We start from the raw sequence: 19609 nt of genomic DNA on the forward strand, positions 1-19609 counted from the left end.
CTTGGTTTCTGGAGGGGTGGTAAGGAAACAGAATGCACGCCGGACTGATCAGAGGGCAGAGTCAGACCCGAGATTGGGAATTGACCCAGCAGAGGACATCACCCCCTAGAAAAAGAAGAGGGGTGTGGCTTTGGCTTCTGGGTAGGATGACTTCCATTCGTTCTTGCTGGCCCATGAAGTTGTTCAGATGCACATGCTAATTCAGTTTCCAATGTAGAATAAATTTACTGTGACTTTTTTTTTTGCTATTTTAACCATTTAAAAATTGTTTTAAATTGTGGCGAAATACACATAACATAGAATCTAGCATCTTAACCATTTTTAAGCATACAGTTCACTGGCATTAAGTACATTCATATCGTGGTGAAACCGTCACCACCCTCCATCCACAGAACTCTTTTAATCCTACAAAACTAACAGTCTGCACCCACTAAGCAACAACAGCCCAGTCCTGCTCCCCACCCCCTGCTGACCCCAGCCCCTGGCAACCACCCTGATTTCCATCTACGAATCTGACTACCACCCTAAGCACCCTGTGTAAGTGGAAGCTCGCAGTATTTGTCTTTTTGCAACTGGCTTACTTAACGTAGCTTGGTTCATCCATGTTGCAGGGGCTGCATGACGTTTGCAGACCAGCAGGGTCAGATTCCAGGAGTGCAGGTTAACTTTCCCACTGGCAATGTGTCTCTGTCCCTCTGCCCCCTGCTTAAAATGCAAAATACCACTTGCTGTCTCTCCCAGGGCCAAGACCCCACTTGGATTCGGTTGGTCTTCTGTGGAGTAAATTCACTGCTGAAAGATCAGAGGGGAGGGAACCGGTGGTATGTAATGGGCAACCGAAGTAGGTGTGTGATATGAGGCAGGTGCCCATGGCAGTGAACTTCAGAGGGGAGGTGAAGCCTGTGGTCTGGACTCGAGGTTGCAGACTGGATGCGGAGGGGCAAGCCCTCCTCCTCTTCTTTGTCCTCTGCCCAAATATGCCAACGGGGACCTAGGACATTTCCCCCAAACGTGCAGAGCTAAAGGTTGGCGTTTGGATAGCAGATTGAAACTGCAAACCCATTTCTTTCATGGGAAGAGGTGATTGGAGCTAAGTATGGGTGCAGAGTGAGAGTCCTGGAGGCTCAGGAGAGGGGGCTCAGGGGCCCCCTGAACTGCACCCCAGAAACAGCTGTAGGTCAAGTTGTTCCCACCCCTTCCCACCAGGTGAGGGAATGGTTCTCCTCCCCACTGGGGATGCACTGCTGGCAGGAGAGGCCCGCCCCTGGCTCCCTTTGTGCAGACCGGGACTGCAGAAATCCAGACTCGCGCTTCTCCGCAGTGCAGTCTCCGACTGGGGAGCACCAAACCTCGGGAGGCCTCCCAAGGGTTAAGATGCCAGCTCTCAAAGGAATGCATTTAGCAGAAATGGGGACAATTGAACGTTTATAAGCCTTGAGCCAGGGCTCATTTTCGGTGTGAAATTGGACGATGTTGGTGACACCTGGGGACCGGCTTTGTCCTGATTGGCCTCCTGTCGGTGAGGCCCTGCGGGCACCTGGCTTGTCCCTCTGCTGTCTCTCCTCAGAGCACTCCCTCGGTTCATCTCGGGCCTGGAGAGCAGTGGGCAGCCAGGGTGTATTTGCACTTCACTGACACCACTGCCGATCAATCGCTCCTCGGCTCAGTGCCAGTGGCAGGTCGTGCTTAGCCCCACTAGAGACTGAGGGAGGCTCCGATCTCAGGCTGGGGACTGCAGTCCTGGCTGAGACCAGCTCTTTCTTTCAAAGAGCAAACTGCTGCTAGCAAGGCAGTGAATGTCCGAGGGGAGTAAAAGTAAGGATTCGCTGCAGCGCAAGGCTCCCCACATCTTAGGCCCTGCTGGTCTTTGTGCTATGTTCCGTGCAGGAAGCTGGCTGCAGATGGACTGCCTCTGGGGCTCCGGCATTGCCGAGCCTCATTCTAGTTTTATAGGGCATTACGGCTTTTGCTCTTGAGTGAAAAGTGTGGGTAATGGGGGAAGGACTAGAGTAGCTGAATGTGCATCCTCATTAAACACATTAGTGCACCCACTGGGACAATGGTGCTGTTTGATAATGTTGACAAGGCTAGCCTGTAATGGCCCGGAAGACTTCCTCTCTCTGAAAGCATCCATTCATTGTTTTGAGAAGATGAAAACAGGCTCTTGTCCTGGGGTCACGGCTAGAGGATGTGTTTTGGCTCGAATCTTTTGAGCTGGTGGACTGTGATAGCGGTAATACAGCCAATGCTGATCCTTACATAAGTAACACACTTTCAAGTAGTATGTTTTGTGGAAAGAATGTGTGCTGCTCGCCTTAATAGGAAGCAATTACTCTAAGTGGTGTGAAAAGAGGAGCTCTTGGCTTACGTAAGAGACATCTGAATATCCAGGGCAGTTTCCTTACCGCACAGATTATGTCTGCTCATTTTTATCATCGTCTTCATCATCATTATTACGTTTAAAGGAAAGAACAGGTTCACACGCAGGGACAAACGTACACACCTGCGTGCAACAATGTCCTTCCGTGCACGCCAGCGGCTTTCATTGATTCGGGCGTCATTCATGCTTCAGACCCATTGTCTTTTGCCCGTGTCTGCCTGCACGTCTCCACATGTGTGTGGAGTGCTGAGCTGTAGGGGTTTCATAGTAAAAGCAAAAGTCCTAGCCCTCAGTTCTCTGCAATGCAGTCCATTGCTAATGAGAGCTGTTGATCAAATAGCCACACAAGTAGGTATGTAAACCAAACTATGTTAGGCACTGTGGAGGAGAGGCATAGAATTTTATAATACTCGAGAGAGACTTGACCTAGGGTCAGAGGTCAGAGAAGGCTACTGTGTGGAAGAGGTAGTTGAGCTAAGGGATGAGTAGGAGTGAATGAGGTGAAGGAAGGGAAGGACATTCTAATCACAGGGAACAGCCTGTGCAAAGTCCCTGAGGCAGGGAAAGCACAGAGAGTTCCAGGAAGGCCAGGGTGGCTGCAGTGCCAGGAGCAAGAAGGACCAGGTAAGGCTGGAGAAGTGAAGTTAGGGTCGAGCTGGACCTTATATTGCAGGCAAGGGCAATAGTCACAATAGTCTACAACTGGGATGGCGAGCCCGAGGCCCGAGCAGTGTGGGTGTGCATGTTTGTGCACAGTGTGTGCACTCGGGTGTGCCTGCCTGCTGCTCCTCCTGTTAACCCTATAGTTGCTGACTGGAGGAAAGATCTGGGTGAGGGGACAGAGTGGCCAGAAGCAGCAGCAGTTGGCCCTGGGGGAGGTGGGGGGCGGTACTTCAGAGCTCCAAGAGGAATGAACCAAGAGGAATGGAGGTATTTCTGCATTCAACAGCCTGTGTAGTGTTTCTTGGTAGAGCATCCATGCTGCTTACAGAAGCCGTGTTCGCAGTTCTGGTCTTTATCCTGAGAGCAGAGGGAAGCAGACCGCAGATTCAGGCACAGGTGTGACGTGGTCAGAGGTGTGCTTCAAAGGGCCACACTGGCCAGTGTGCAGAAGACACCTGGGAGGGCCCAGAGGTGGATATGAGGGGCCAGTGTTAAGACTGTTACAGTGGTCCGGGGGGAACATCAGGCCCCTGGGTAAAGATTGTGGGTGTGGAGATGGAGCCAGGTGCACAGGCCTCGGTGTTGAATTGGATGGGGGAGGGGAGGGGGGAGCCCTGAACTAAGAATGACTTCAGGTCCAGCTTACTCCGGAGGTGGAAGCACCTTTCACTGCAACCTGGAGAGTGGGAGGGGACTCAGTGTGTGGACACAGGGTGAGGAGGAAAGAACAGGGTTGTGTGAGAGCCTCCTAAGGTCTTTGAGGAATCGAAGTGAAGATATATATAAAAGAAATTGGATATTTGAGCCAGGAACTTAGATAAGAGGTCCAACCCAAAGATAGATATTTGGAAGTCATTCAGCATTCGAGGAAGGCAGATGCTGGCATTGGCTGATGAAGACCGGGATGAGAGGCATGTTGCGTATTATCCCACCAGTGCCTCTGGGAGATCACTCCACGTGTATTTATTAAGCACCTACTTTGTGCCAGCTACTTTTCCAGGCACTGAGCAAGACAGACAAAATAGACAGAGGCTGTGCTCTTGTGCCAGCCACGTGCGGTAAAGAAAGCAGACGTAACCGAGAAGATGAAATACAGAATGTCAGTTAATGAGAAGTACCGTGGATGAGAACAGTATTTTAATGGGGTGGATACGGAAGGCCTCTCCAAGGACACGACTTATGAGAGGCCTGAGAGAAGTAAACGAGGCCGTGTGGTTTCTGGGGGAGAGCACTCCTGGAAGAGTGGGAAGACATGGGAAAGGCCCCGGGGGCAGCAGGAAGCTGGGCTTGTCTGGGGAGCAGCAAGGAGAACCGCGTGGCCGCAAGGGGAGGGCGAGAGGGGACCTGGTAGGCAGGGAGGGGGAGAAACTTCCAGAACCAAACTGTGAAGGACTCCCAGGCCATGATGCAGACTCAGATTTTACTGTAGGGTTTTGGGGAGCCAATGGAAGGTGTTATACAACAGATGCTCCATCTGATGTAGATTTTTTAAAAAAGGTTTTATTTTATTTTTTAGGTATTGGGGAAGGGAGGGAAAGAGAGAGAGAGAGAAACATCTGTGTGCGGAGAAACATTGATTAATTGCCTCTCACACACCCCCAACCAAAGACCTGGCCCACAACCCAGGCATGTGCCCTGACTGGGAATCAAACCAGTGACCTTTTGGTTCGATTTGCGGGACGGCACCCAATCCACTGAACTGTACCAGTCAGAGGTCTGATGTAGATTTTAAGTGATCACCTGGGTGCTGTGTGGAGAGTAGTGTTGGGGCCCAGGGACAGAAGCAGGGAGATGGGTCAGGTGGCTGAAGCTGTGGACCAGGTAGGTCCCAGCGGTGGCTCTGAATAAGGGGCCCGTGGAGGTGGTGGAGCGGAGGACTTGCCTCCCTGGGGTTACTGTGTTGTCACCCTGTCCACGGTGGTCTCAGCGTACACAGCACGGGGACATGCAGGGACCAGGGGCTCTTTAGTCAGCCCCGGGCCGTGTCTCTCTTGCCATGGCAAGAACCATGTGGCAGTGGGATGATTATTTCTAATCTCAGCTCAAAAGCCACTGCGAAGACGTTCCTGACCCCCAGAGCCCGAAGTCGTCTCTGCCTTTGCAGTTCACTGCTGAGCCCTCCCTTGCCGCTGGATCACGTCCTGCCGTGTAGCATGGCGATGCTGAGCACGTCTTCTCCATCGCTGTAGACGCTGAGGGTGAAGTCCATGACTGCTCATTCCTCACAGCACCCAGATTGGGGCCTGCCACAGTGGATGCTCGGTGCTCATTTGACAACATGCTTGTGAAGACATTCCTGACCCCAGAGCCTGAAGTCATCTCCGTCTTTGCAACTCACTGCTCAGCCCTCTCATGCAGCTCGGTCACGTCCCGCCATGCAACATGGTGACGTTGAATAATTATGCGCGTTCCAGCATCAGCTTCATATATTCCATCTCCAGAATGACTGCTAGGTTCCTTAATCAAATGAAAATATTGTATTATGGAGGCCATAGCAATTTAAAAACACTTTCTGCAGTGAACTAACTGACCTTACACATTTACCAGTTAGCCAAGTAAAAAGGGAACCGTGGAGAAGGCTCACGGCCTGGGGCTCTCCTGAGCTCCTACAGTTGTTGGGTCAACAGGGGTGCTCCCCTGGGCACCTCGAACTGTAACGCCGGGGGCCAGAGACCCCATTACTTTAGTGTCTGTCCTCTTCCTGTGATGCTAGCAAACACTGGCTCACTTGCCTTCCTCATGAGAAAGCTACTCGAGACTCCAGGAGAAGAGTTCGCACCAAAGAGAGAAGCCTCGCTGTCTGCGGTGCTGGCATGAGGCAGGGAGTCAGCAGATGCTCCTCGGGGCCGTCCCACGCACCCCTGCCCCCACAGCCTGCCTTACTCTCTCCGCAGCACTCTCTGCTACCTGACTTAAGATGCACCTGTGTTTCTCTTATGTTTCTCTGTCTTTTCCACTAAAATGTAGGCACCTCTGGGGAGAGGACTTGGTTTTATTCAATGCTCTTTTTCAGGCCTCTGCCTGGCACGCAATAGGTGCTCATCAGTTCTGTCAGTAGATGTTAAGCCTGCTGTTACCGCTAATGATGAGAGCTCCCACACTTGATGCTCAGGCCCTGGAGGAACTTGATCTAAGCACTATCACTTTTAAGAGCACGGCGAAACAGGCATTCACAGGATAAGGACTGTGGTTCGGATTCTGGCCCTGGCCCCGCCCCTCGAGTATGTGGCGATATTGGCTGCAGTATCCAGAAGCCCAGCCACCTGAACATTCACAAAAACAGAAATGACTTCCAGTCCTAAAGCACAGCCAGCAAAGGTGCATGAGGCTGTGCTAGTCCTGCTGATGTTCCCTAAATTTCCACCTTTCACGTGTCCCCTGTCACTGCTGGGTCCTTGTTTATCTTAAAAGTAAAGGGTTTGGGGCATTTCAAATAAATGGGGTACCTGTAACAACAGTTCCTGCTACAGAGTAATCTTTTCTACAGAAACCAAATACCAAGTCTTTTGATCAGGATTTCTTGGGCTCTGGCGATTGTGATAGTTGCTACCTTTCCAAAGTACAGAATCTTAGAGCTCAGTGGTCATGGCATTCAGTGCCCTCACTGCGCCTCAGGAGGCTGAGGTCTAGAGGTTTCTTCCGAGTATCTTCTGAGCTTTATGACTTTGGATCTGATGAGATGCGCTTATGAAGACCACTTAAACTTTCTCTGCTCATTTACTTATTCCACAAACAGGCATTGAGCACTTACAAGGACCCAAGCACCTTGCTAGAGACTAAATTCATTTATCCCCTGATCTCAAAGAACTCAGAGATGGGTAAAAAAGTCCAGAGTGTACATAGAAGGACAGAAACTCTGGGTTACAAGTGCCATCCAGAACAAGCACAGAGTATGTTTTTGTTCATTTAGTCTGTGATTCAACAAATATTTATTAAGCTGCTTGAATGTGCCACGTGCTGGCTGCTCAATGCTGAATAACTCCCTGCGCCTCCTCTCACACTGCTTCTGGTCTGGGGTGGTGGCCGAGATGCTGATGACTCGGAGAAGAGCTTTGAAGGAATAGTAGCAGTTTGCCAGGTAGAGAACTGGGGAGAGGAAAACGCAGCAGAAGGAACAGACTGGGAAGGCAGGAGTGGTGAAGGTCACGGGCAGCCAGGAGTTCAGTAAGGTAGGGGCACACGGAAAAGAGGGAGGAGGTCAGGCTGCAGAGGTCATGTCTAGGTCAGTGTAGATAGAGAGCCTGTTACTTTTCTGTGTCATCTTCTTTTTCTTAGGAACTACGACAGGCATAGAAGTGGCATGCATCCACTAATGCATTCCTAATTTTACCTGTACCCTCAAACTCACGCAGAAAGCCACCTTAATATGGCAATATGTTAATATTAAGCCTTCTGGAAACTGGCTGCCTTGTTGAGGCTCTGGAATAGCAATGAAGGAGAAGAAGAATATATTACTGTAGCCCCCCACACGGGAAGGTCGTGGTCTGTGGTAGGCAGTTAAACAAGAGAAGCAACTGGATGCCCCATGTCTGGTGCCATGGATTCTTCTGAAGTTCTTACTAGAAAAGCATTAGTGAAAAAGATGGAACTTTAAAACCTCTATCTCTGAGTTTCTTTACATAGGTAAACTACTTCTGCATTTCAGCAGAAACAAGCTGTCTCATGTTCATCCTGCTAATTAGAGTGACTGACCAATCTACAGTCTTAAAGTAAGCTGATTCCACCTCACGAGTCAGAGTGACCCGCAGTGTTTAATAATCCCAGATCCCAGTCCTACAGTGTCTTTGCTTTCCAGAGCCCTTCCCCAGGCACAGCCACTTTTAGTGCTCATGCTGCCTGTGAGGTGGACACACAGGACAGGTGAGGTCAGTGAGACCCAGAGAGGTGAAGTCTTCCTGAACTCGAGGCTGGGTCTCCCAACTCGCACCTGGAGTCTCCACACTGCACCCTACAGGCGGACTTGAGACTTGCAGCAAAGCCCTTTCCTCCTCCGGGCGACTGTCCTTGTAGTACTGGTCTCATTTCCCCTCCCTTCTTGAAGAAGGCAGAGTTAACTGACTGACTCATTTACATAAAGATGTGCATTTGTAGTGACCACGGGGACATCTCTGGAATCCCCGGGATGAGTAAAGTGTGAAGGGCATCCTCAGAATGACCTGGAACCCATCGCAAGGAAAGTGCACCCTCCACACTCCCCTTTATGGTTGATTGCTGAGGCTGGACCACTCGTGGACCAGCTGTGATAGCCCCACTCTTGGGAGACTGAGAAAAAAGGTGGTACTACGTGGGCCGGGAGGCGTGAATGTGCACCAGTTCCGCAGAATCTGCGGAGCACACGCTGTGCGCCAGTCCCCATGCCAGGATCTGAGACGGAAAGGTGAGGAAAACACAGAACCCGAGAAAGTCCTGTCTGTGAAAGACACAGACACAAGAACAGATAAATGCCATGCCATCTGATGAAGGGCCTTGCTAGAGCTATTGCTGAGTGCCGTGGGAGCGTGGTTGAAAGCAGTTTACTTTTGGGGGCCGGAAATAGGCTATGGTGTGCTGAAGAGAGACAGGAAAAGACACAGAGGAAAATGGCATTTGATGTCATCTTGAAAATTGCCTCTCTGGTTATTAGAGGAAATGCTAAACCCAGTTTCCACGCTTTCTGATTGGAATAGACCATGCGCACAAATTTGCCTGGGATTATGTACTTTGATTGCAAATTCTTTGATATAAACTTTTTTGGTCATTTTTGACAAGCATGTCCGTGATTTTAATTGTTTTGTCATTTTTAATTTAACAATACAACCAATACATGGTAGTTATTTAAAAATTCATACTATGCAGAAATACTTGTATATAGTGTTCTGTAAGCCTTCCTCTATGCCCTGCTCTGTGAACAGGTTGGAATGAATCTTGTCTTACCTTTTTCTATACATTTTCTACATGCGTATCTTAATTGTTCTCTGAGAGCTGTTACATTGTTTTATTCTGGAACTGTGGAATGAAGAGGAAGCTAGGAGATAGAGCAGTTAAAACATTTTGAAGACACAAAGATTGAGGCCCTGCCTTGACTAGTGTGGCTCCGTGGGTGGGGCGTCCTGCAAAGCGAAGGTCACTGGTTCTACTGGTCGGGGCACGTGCCTGGGTTACTGGTTCAGTCTGTGGTCTGGGTGCATTTGGTTGGGACACAAAGGCAACCAGTCCATGTTTCTCTCCCTCTCTTTCTCCCTCCCTTCCCCTCTCTCTAAAAACAAAAAGAAAAAGAAAAAGATTGAGGCCTAAGGATGTGAAGTGATGGGTCAGGAGAACGGTTTAGAGGCCTCAATTCCTTATCTACTGTTCTTTGCTCTGAACCCCACTGCCCTGCTTCCAAAGGTCTGGCTCTTCTCCTCTTTTTAAAGAAATGCCAAGATCTCGGACATAGAAACCGTTTCTAGTCCACAGGAGATATTCTTAGCTGCTGAGCTGAACCTCAGAGTCCCAGTCTCTCATTAACTTGGGCTCGCACTTCCTCCAGGCTCCCAGAGGGCCTCAGCGCCTGCGGCTGATCTGCTCTGAGCCAGGGGACTTCACTGAGCGTGGAGGCTGTGCAGGGTTTTTATCGGGAGTAGAGAGGTGATCCGGGGTTGATTCATCTCCTTGCATAGCTCTGAAATGGTTGTGGGTTTCTTTCTTCTCTTTTAAAGATAATGAAAAGGATTAGTGTGTTCTTCCTCCTCATGAATATCTAGTAAACTATGAGTCTTAAGAGCTGCCTGGGTAGGAGCAGTAAATTTAGATTGCAATAGAACAGAGAGAGAGAGAGTGCTTAGAGCCTGTCTTGTTCTTTTCCACCTGCGTCACTTTCTTTCTCTCCGAGTTTGTCCTTCCCTCCCTGTTTCTGCTCTTAATCTACTTTCCCCATCCCTGGGCAAGAGGCAGGTTGGCAAGGGAGATAAGGTATGCTTTCTGCTAGGGCTACGGCAGTTGCTTCAGGTCTGTGTGGCTCCTCCTCCGTTAGATTCCAGGATCATGTATTTTTAGCAGACCCAGCCCACCAGCAGTGTCTGGGGAGCCCTGTGAGATCTGGGTCAGAAGGAGGCTGCAGGTGGGATGTCCCAGCAGAACCCGACGCCTGCCCTCTGATAGAGGCTTCCCCGCCAACCGGTTCCCACCTGTGTCTGGGGGCTGCTCTCCGGTCATCGGTCATTGGTGACACGCCAGGGTTTTTACTCTGGAATAATCTCTGAAGTCTGGAAGGCTCATGCCTCCCCTCATCAGATACGAGGGCTGTGCATGCTCAGCCCCTCACACTGGCCCTCAGTGCTCAGACGCCACCCTCTGCTCCCGCAGCCAGAGCCCCGAGGTTCAGCCCTGCTTCTGCTTCTCCAGCAGCCTCTCCCACCACCACTCACTCCGACCTCCACTTTCTTTTTCAAAAATTCAGAGAGTTTTGAACCTATAAAAACACTGCAAGGACAGTAAAAGAATTTCACATCTCCTTCACCCATATTCTCTAATTCTCTATTACAATTTTACTGCATTTGCTCTATCTACCTGCCTACCTACCCATCTATCATATATACTATACCTAACATGATTCCCATCACCCCCAAACATTTCAGTGTGCACCACCCGAAAGCAAGGACACTTTCCCTCATAACCACCCTAAAAGCCTCCCAGTCAGGAATGATGTAACAACCATCCACAGACCCCATTAACATTTTGCCAACTGTCCCCACAATGAGAAAGTGTTCTCCTGTCCTTTCTTTCTTTCTTTCCCCCTCCATCCTTTAACCCTTCTTTCCTGCCCCTCCCACTCTGTGTTCCTTCTCCATCTCCAGCTCCATCATCTCCGTCTCCATCACCCCTGTCTCCATCTGCATCTCCATCTCCATCATCTCGAATCGTCTCTGTCCCAGGAGTCTATCCAGAACACACTTTGTATTTAGTTGTCTGTCTCATTAGTCTCCTTCAACATGAAACACTTCCTCCGTCTTTGCCTGCCCCTCGTGTTTTTGAGAGTCTTCCATTCTGTAATCTGAATCTCAGCTGTGTCTGCTGATGTTTTCTTATGACTGGACTAAGTGCATTTTTGGTTGGAATACTGCAGAAACCACACTCCTGGCGATATTAACCCTGATCACCTGGTGAAGTTGCTGTCTACCAGGTTTTTCTATTGTAAAATCACCGATTTTTCCTTTGTAGTTTATCAGTGTTTTGTTGGGGGTGGGGGAATATTCTGATGTCATGCCAATACCCTGTTTCCTCATTGGACTTCCGGCCGCCAGCGTTGGCACAGGTTTATGTCTTCCGCCTGTATGAACTACCACCATGAGGTTCCAAAGGGGGATTCTCCATCCCCATCTTTTCCTGCACATTTATTAGCTGGCATTCTACTGAAGGATAAGCTTTTCCTCCTCCCTCAAGATTTATTTTGTTCATATTTATTTTTACCCATACAGACTTACGGAATTTTACTTTATTTGATGGGTAGTAATCTCATGTTCTCATGATTTATGTTGACATTCAAAGCTAAATTAGGCCCTTTCAATAATCTGGCTTCTTTGTTCTTTGACCTGTCCTCATCATTCTTTGATGAGGACATTCTTTCCTCACCTTCTTACCTTTTGTACCAAACGGCACAAGTTGTCCCAGGGTCATTTTGTGCTTTCCCCGACCCAGCCCTGGATCAGCCACTTTTCCTAGGATAGTATTTAGACACCAAAATCTTGTCACTCGATGTGCCCGTTGCTACTGGTTGCTGCATGCCCCTGTGTGTCTGCACACAGCTGTAACTATTTCTACATCTATCTATGCACATATATATATATATATATTTTAAAAATCCACGGCAGCATGCCATCATTTCCAATTCTAGTCCAACACCTCAAGGTTATTTCTAGCCTTTTATCTTTCCAGGTTTGTAAATCCCTGCTCACAGTGGAAAGGCTGACTCCCACTGATTTGCGTCATGCTCTGCAGACTTATTTGTGTGCTTGGTGTAACAATCTCCTGACCACGCCGGAGTAGCCCTCCTCTTTCTCACACACCAGACACACTCCGACAGAGCCTCTGCAGGGCACTGCTTCTGGGTCACTGCCCTGCTTCCTCGGATGCCTGTATCTCTGAGCTGGGAGGGGAGGGGAGGAAAGGGATTAGAAGAAAAGAGAAGGTGGGAAAACTTCCATTCACTTTTGGTGTCATTTCATTTGGGACTGAAAATTTAATGCAGGCAATTTGGGGAAAGAAATCAGAATTTATGTTGTTGTAGTAGTGTTTTTGAAGGCTGCTTAATTCATTTCCTCATCTAGTCGCCCTGTGTGACAGTGTCTCCCTCTTTCCCTTCCCATCATCTCTTGTTTGGACATCACCTCCTCTGCCTTCCTTGGTTTCCATGATCTGCACTTATTTTTCCTTCCCTCACTGTTTCTCTCTTTCCCATGAATTTCAGCATTTGGAATAGGAATGGCCATCATTTCAATCCTTTGTTTTTCTCCTTCCGTAAGCTCTGCTTAATTCTTATTTGCTGCTCTGTTTCAGGGCTGTAGACTTGCAAATGTATAATGTAAGTGATCTTGCTCCACAAATGTGAATCAATAATAGAGCAAAGCTAGACGCTATGAATGTACAGGCTAGTTATTACTCAGGGAATTAAACTTCCATAACCTAGAGTAAAATACTTATCTTCTCTTGACAGAACAAACTAAAAGAGAATCCTGACTGAATACGAAATGGGAAATTATATGTAAAAACCTACGTATATGACCTTCCACATGTACATCCTTGTCCTTTTATTATGGGCAAGATCTTCTGATTGGCTCTTTACTGACCACATGGGCAACCTGGAGTGTTGCATGAAGGCCAAATTACCTAGAAGTCCTTCTCCTGTCCCTCTCTTTTTGTTTACTCTTGGGTCCTTAGACTTCTTGGCTTTCTCTGCCGCTGCCCCTGGCTTATTCTTCCCAGGACCCTAGTCCTTTCCTTCTGCATGAAAACTTCACGGCCCGTGCTCCACTGCCTGCGAGCCTGGCACAGTGGCAGCCAGCTAATCTGATGAACTGAACCCATAACACGGTAGTAGGTGTTTATGAATAAAAAGATCATACTTTCTAGAAACTACATTAGCACGTTAGCTTAATCCTCTGGAAATGCAGTGCTTAACTCGAAGGAAGGGGCAGGGGACTGAAAGAGTGAGTTTCGGGGTGTGGGGTGGGAAGGGGCCGGTGAGCCTCGAGGCCCCCAGGGCCCAGCTGGGGGCTGCCAGGTGTGTGCGGCCGCATCTGCAGGTGAAATGAGTGGCTGTGAGAGAAGGAACGGAAGGGGCGTGTGTCCACCTGAGAATGTGATCACCAGCGTCTATGTCCTTGCCATTTCCAGAGACGCACAGGACCTTAGGGTCACACATCCTTTGTGTTTGAAACCATCCTCCACTCTAGGCAGGATGAGAGTTAAATTCCCTATATGTGTCTACTGTATTCGTACATTTAGTAACAATTAGTGTAATTGGGGCGATCGGAGATGCTAAACAGAGGAATAATTTCCCGAGAACAAATGTCTGGAATTGTGTATTTTGCCAATGGAATTTCTCACATTTGGTACAAGAAAATACTCCAAATTAAATCATTCAAGCTGAATATGACTTTTTTTTCCTTCTTTTTAAAAATGTTGAAACAAATGCAGCCTGGCTGCGATCTTCTCCTCCTCTCAGACAGATTGTCTCTCAGAAAAATCCTCCAAATTGACATTTTACCTGAAAAAGAGCAAAGGCAGATGACAAGCTCCAGGCGTATGCTTGGCAATAATATTTTTGCCAAAAACAAAAAAGGGCCTCGAAGGGTTGTCTGCGGTACTAGAGCCGTGTGGAACTCGATCATGTGGGGCCGTCGGCCTCAGAGGCTCTGTGTCCGGGCGTGTCGGATGTAAAAGCTTCCAAGGACCTTGCTCTCACCGTGACATGTGAAAAGGCTGGAAGTTCTACAAAATTCTAATTTTTCCTCATCCCGTCAGGGGGCTGAGGTGGTAGAGCCACCGAGGTAACTGGATTCCAAGGAGAGGGCTGCGGCCTCTGCTTTGGCAGAGCACAGCAGAGGGAGGTGGTGCCGCACAAGCCAAAACTCTTAGAGGCTAGCGTGGGCCCGTGTGCCTGCGACGAGCTTCCGCCAGGGGCTCCAGAGAAACACGGGGGTAGGTCAGGGGACCAGAGAAAGTCTCCCCTGGCGGCTGTGGCAGTGGGGAAAGAACAGACAGAGCTGCGCCTGCTTCCCCGGGCTCTTCCCTCGGGAGAAGTGACAGGAAGCCCTCTCTCACCTTCAGGCCACCGGCAGAAATTCATTCTGCGTGGGGAGGAGTAGAAACAAAGGACACCGCAGAGATCCGGTGCCGCTGCAGGAGAGGTAGAGGCGACACGGTCTAGTCCTGGGCAAGGGCAGGATCCCACCAAAATAGGAGGATGTATTCCTCGGCTACTGCTGGAGGAAGGCAAGACCCTTCCACCCCAGACAAAGTATAGAGACAAGGCAGGTTTTGCTGCCACTGAGGAGAGGGGAAAGAATTCGAAAACAAACAAAAACAACCCCAAATCTACTTTGAGGTCCAGACAACAGCCTGCCGAAGACTGAAGCTGGGCCGGGACCAAAAGAACTGCACTCCCTGGCCTGCCCAGCGCCCTGTGACAAGGAAGAGCACACTGCTGCTGGGAGAGGGGCGAGCGTGTGGAGAAAGACCCCGTTTGCGGTGCAGCCATGCAGGGGCGACTGAAAGCCGACGGGAGGTTGAGAACTCAGAAAAACCCTCTGCCACCCAGCTCCTACTCCAGGCCCAAGGTAACAGCAGCCTACCTGCAGAGGAATCTGAAGGCTGTGCTGCATTGACGGTGAAAACAAAACCCAGACCTAGGACAACTCTTGACTGGATTGACTCGGCTCCCCCCACCCCTGCCATGCTCCACGTCCCAAAAGAAGAGGCATGTCCATTTCTACGCATGAACACTCTTTTCTTCAGTCTCTGTTGCTCTTCTACGCACAATGTCTGGCATTCAATTAAAAATTATAGCCCACACATAAGAAAAAAAATTATCATCAAGAGACAAAGCAATCAACAGAACCAAACTCAGAGATGACCCGGATGTTGGAATTATCAGATGGACTTTCAAATAACTGTGATTAACATGTTAAAGGATCTAGTGGGAATAGTGGACAGCATTCATGAACAGATGGGGACTTTCAGAAGAGAAATGGAAATGATAAGAAAGAGTCAAACAAATTGCTAGGAATAAAAAAAAAAACCATTTCCTTGGTGACAAGAATTTCTTCAACGGGCTCCTCAGTAGACTGGACACAGCTGAGGGAAGAATCAAAGAAGTTGAAGATCAGTCAGGAGAAATGGTCAAAATGGAAAGAAAGCAGAAAAAAAGAGTGGGGAGAGAAAAGCAGAACAGAGCAGCCAAGAGCGGTGGGATACTATCAACTAGTGTAACATACGTGGAATTGGAGACCCAGAAGGGGGAGTGTTCAGGAAGAGGAATCTGGCAAGCTGGTGTTTTTCTGAGAAAGGCATGTGGTTATGAAATGGCCACAACTAGTTATTGCGTTGCTCCCCTGCTTCCAATTTAGCGGAAACATTAACTTTCATATTCCTCTACCTCCTTCTTGCTTATCTTCTACACCCATTTATCTGGGGGGAGAGATGTGTGGTTCCCTGTCCCCACGGTCCCCCGCAGCAGTCTGTCTGCCATTCGGCTGTGCAGGGTACATGAAATAGATGAAAAGATGCAAAGCAAGATTCAGCAGCTTGCTTTTTAGTAAACAATTTAACTAAAGCAGAACACACAGATCTTAGCTTTGAAGGGGCGATCTATTATATAGTTCATCTCTGTTTATACTTATAGCTAAGAACAAATAGCTCATGGAACTTACACCCCTTGACTCTTCTTATTTTATCAATCAAACCTGCTTTAGAAGAGAAAGTACGAAATACGGCATTTGTTCACGAAACACTCCTTGGGTCCCTCCCGTAAGTGGTCTCCCGTACAGATGAGCTCTGCATCTGCTAGGATTACTATACCAGCTCCTCAGTGGACGTGTGTACTACATCGGTTTCCTGGCAGTCAGTGGTGTCGGCTGCTGGCTGGGGACCAGCCATCCTCCCACCGAGGCCAGTTGCTGGAGAAAGCTGCTGCAGTGGGTTTGGATGCTGTGTATCTCTTGAATTCAGAGGTTTCCTGGAAGAAGGAGGAAGGCACTTGATGAGGATATCTGGGAGAACAGTTTCTAACATTTTGCCTCAATGGGTTTAGAATTTAAACTCAGACACTGGCTAGTCGAGTTGCCATTGTTAATGACCTTATGGCACTGGCTGTGCACAGGCTGCCTTGTAAAAGCCTTTGTGAACCTTCCCTGACCTTGACAGAGCAACTTCTTTCAAGGCTTCTAGAGCACCTTCTAGTCTGATACATGCCACGTGGGGCATTTTCACATGATTTTGCGTTTATTTTTAATGCGTCTGTTTCCTCTACTCAAGTGAGCTCTTTAAGGCTGAGAGTGTGTCTTTGATTCAGCTCCAGCCTGGCACAGAACAGGTTCTCAGTAAACGTTTGCTCAGATTAAGTAAACGCTCAGCATGAGGTGACTGCAACTGTAGTTATATTGAGACAAATGGTTGTCATACATGTTCCTGTGTGACTCTGCATTAAATTCCTGGGCCATCTCCCACACAGCTGTCGTTGCTGTGCCAAAGGGGCTTGCTCTGTGGCTCTGATGAGGGCCTTGGGTTCAGATCGCCACCATAAGAGACTTGTCAGTATTAATAACTTAGGGTGACTATGTTGAAAGCAAACAAATTAAAAACAAAATGGGCAAAATTAAAAATCATGAAAAAGGAAGAGATCCTTGAATCAGGATCAGGATGGGAGCTGAATGAAATTGTTAGAGACACAGATCTGCTTAGACGGTCCCTTTTGTGCTAAAGAACGTCACCTTCTGCCAAGCATGTGGCTTTGAGAGGGAGGCATGTGACACGGGGAGAGGAGAAGGGCTTTTGGGGACCAGAACTGTGACCCCGGCGAGCAGCTCCAGCAGCGGAGGCCAGACCCCTAGGGATGACGATTGTGACGGAGCGTCTGCTCTAAGCCGCCTGGTAATAAACAAGGGGAAATGTGCTTTTACCGCAGGGTGAAAAGAAACACCCCAGTTCCTAGGGGGAAACGCCCTCCTTTGCTGGGAAACCCAGGTCGGTTCTATACGTGGCTGTGCCCCAGAAAGGCTCTGTGAGCTTAGCTCATCACTCGACTACTCTGGCCCCTGATTTCCTCAGCATGCAGGGCCTCCAACACCGCTCTCGACTCCAGCATTCCCTGCGCAGACAGTGTGTCCAGAATCCCCCTGGACTGAGGTTCTAACACCGGCTCCCAGCAGCAGGGCCAGCCACCCAGGGCAGTAGCAGTAAACCAGAGGTGTGTCCCTTCTAGACTTGCCAGTTTCCCTGCTTGGAGGCATTCGGGGCCCACAGATGCTCATGGAGGGTGATTGTGCAGTGCACGTGAGCACGAAACCCCCCAGCCAGCACCCGCCACACTCGCTGCGGCCACCGCTGAGTCCCCTGCGATAAGCCCACCGCTTCAGCTGCTGCGGCTCCCACAGCCACCCCAATTCCCGAGTGATGGCAGGGTGCCTGCGCTCAGCTCCAGGCCTTCCAGATAAGGCACCTTGCAGCTCTCAGCGCAGACCTGGGGGGGTGGGGTGGGGGGTGGGGGGTAGAGCTGAGGACGTAGAATCCTAAGGAGTGGCTCCCAGAGCACAGTCACATGACAAATTGCTTTTCAGTGAATTTGTGTTTTGCAGACGGATTTGAGGGAACTGGTTTCCTTCAAGCCAACACTCTTCCCCCTCCCCAGACTCCTGTTCTACAGACCGCTCTCCTACTTTCAATCACTTTCTCCCTTTCTGTTACCAAAACCAGCTCTGACCTAGATTTTATCTGATAAGCTCATTCACACTGGGGTGTGAATGATTTACAGGGCTTGGGACCCTACATTTAATGGTGTTCAAAATCTGCAAGAGGAGGAAATCTAAAGGAGATTTTCAGGCATTTGCATGGGGAAACATTGGTGGAGGGACCCTCTCGTCTACCACCCCCAACCCTTCTCCCCTCACCCCCACACACCTTGGGGAGGCTGGCTGTGCTGATAAGCAAACATTTGGCCAATTGAACTCTGTATGTTTGGAATGGGGGCCGGTGCTGATGTAAATAGGAAGTAGGTGAAGTTCCCTTCGGAGCCCACTCTTGTCTTTGGTATCCAGGGCACCTGTTATGTTTACCCTGTCGGAGGATCCGAGGCAAAGGGAGTTGTATACACCTCCCATCCTCCCACCATGGACAGGGTACCTGCCCTGCATCTCTAACTTAGTAATTACTTGTTACTTTCCTCTGCTGGTTTCAGTTAAGCAATGGGACTAATCTGTTGAAGGTCAGTGCATTTCCATTCCCTGTAGAATATTTGGGTTTAACAGGAGTCTCCTGGAAATGATGCCCTGCCACAAAGGGTGAGTAGGAATTCCAGGAACCCATGCTGGGGCTGCGGAGGTGCTTGAGGGCAAGTGAGTCAGGGGCCCTCAAATCCCACCATCAAGAGCCAAGTTCTTCCATCTTGGTGGCCAGGGTTCCTTCCTTCTTTCTTTCTCTTTTCTTTCTTTTTATTTTTTACTTCTCATTGAATTTATTGGGGTGACATTGGTTAATAAAATTATACAGGTTTCAGGTGTACAATTCTATAATACGTCCTCTGTATTTTCTATTGTGTGTTCGCCACCCCAAGTCAAGTCTCCTTCCATCACCGTTTATCCCCCCATACCCTCTTCTCCCTCCTCCGGACCCTCATCTTTCTGTCTGGCCATCACCACGCTGTGGTCTGTGTGGCCATGGTGTTTCTCCTTAGCCAGAGCCTATGGTGGCCTTGGGACGCCCCCTGGGGAGGAGGGAAGGGAGAAGGGGTGACACTCGCTGATGGGGACGGAGGAGGAGAGGAACAGGGCGCAAATCTCGGGGATGGAGACTGCTTAGTGACTGAAACCATTTCCTGTGTGGAGCCAAGACCTACTCCTCCGCTGGAAATGAAATTTAGTTCATCGACATTAGTTCTGTCATGTTGTCAGAGTAATTTGTGGCTCTAAGTAGCACTCTGAAGTCAGCCTTTGCCAGAAAGTTTGAAAGTGTCTGTGTGCGTCCGCCAGAAGGCCAGGAGGGAGAGAGTGATAAGGGAAACATGGCGCGGGCGCAGCAGCCGTGGCGGGGCCAGCCAGAGTGGGGGCTTTCATTGGTGAGAGTTCTGCTTTTGCAGATGGGTGATTGGGCACAGAAAATATTTGTTCCATTTTTTCCTCTTCCTAAAATGTAACTGTCAGTTTTGGTCACATTTGAAATGGCAAGGTGGCAGAGAAGCTATTTCATATAAATTCTTCCAGTGAGGAAATCTTAGCTGGGGGTTGGTGGTATTTAGTTTTCATACGCTCTTATTTCAAAGTGCATTATTTCACTAGATACACCTCTAGCTCTACACATGTTCGGGAGGCACTGGTGTTGCCTCTTTCCTTTCTCTGG

The 19609-nt window shown here is 49.1% G+C and overlaps 1 protein-coding gene across 9 annotated transcripts in view; it reads left to right on the forward strand.

Moving 5' to 3' along the window:
- ANK1 (ankyrin 1) overlaps positions 1-19609 on the forward strand; it is a 193416-nt gene that overhangs the window by 104205 nt on the left and 69602 nt on the right. The gene's annotated exons all lie outside the window — the stretch shown is intronic.

This window comes from Phyllostomus hastatus, unplaced genomic scaffold (assembly GCF_019186645.2).
Source record: "Phyllostomus hastatus isolate PE091 unplaced genomic scaffold, TTU_PhHast_1.1 phas_scaffold_46, whole genome shotgun sequence".
Taxonomy (NCBI): domain Eukaryota; kingdom Metazoa; phylum Chordata; class Mammalia; order Chiroptera; family Phyllostomidae; genus Phyllostomus; species Phyllostomus hastatus.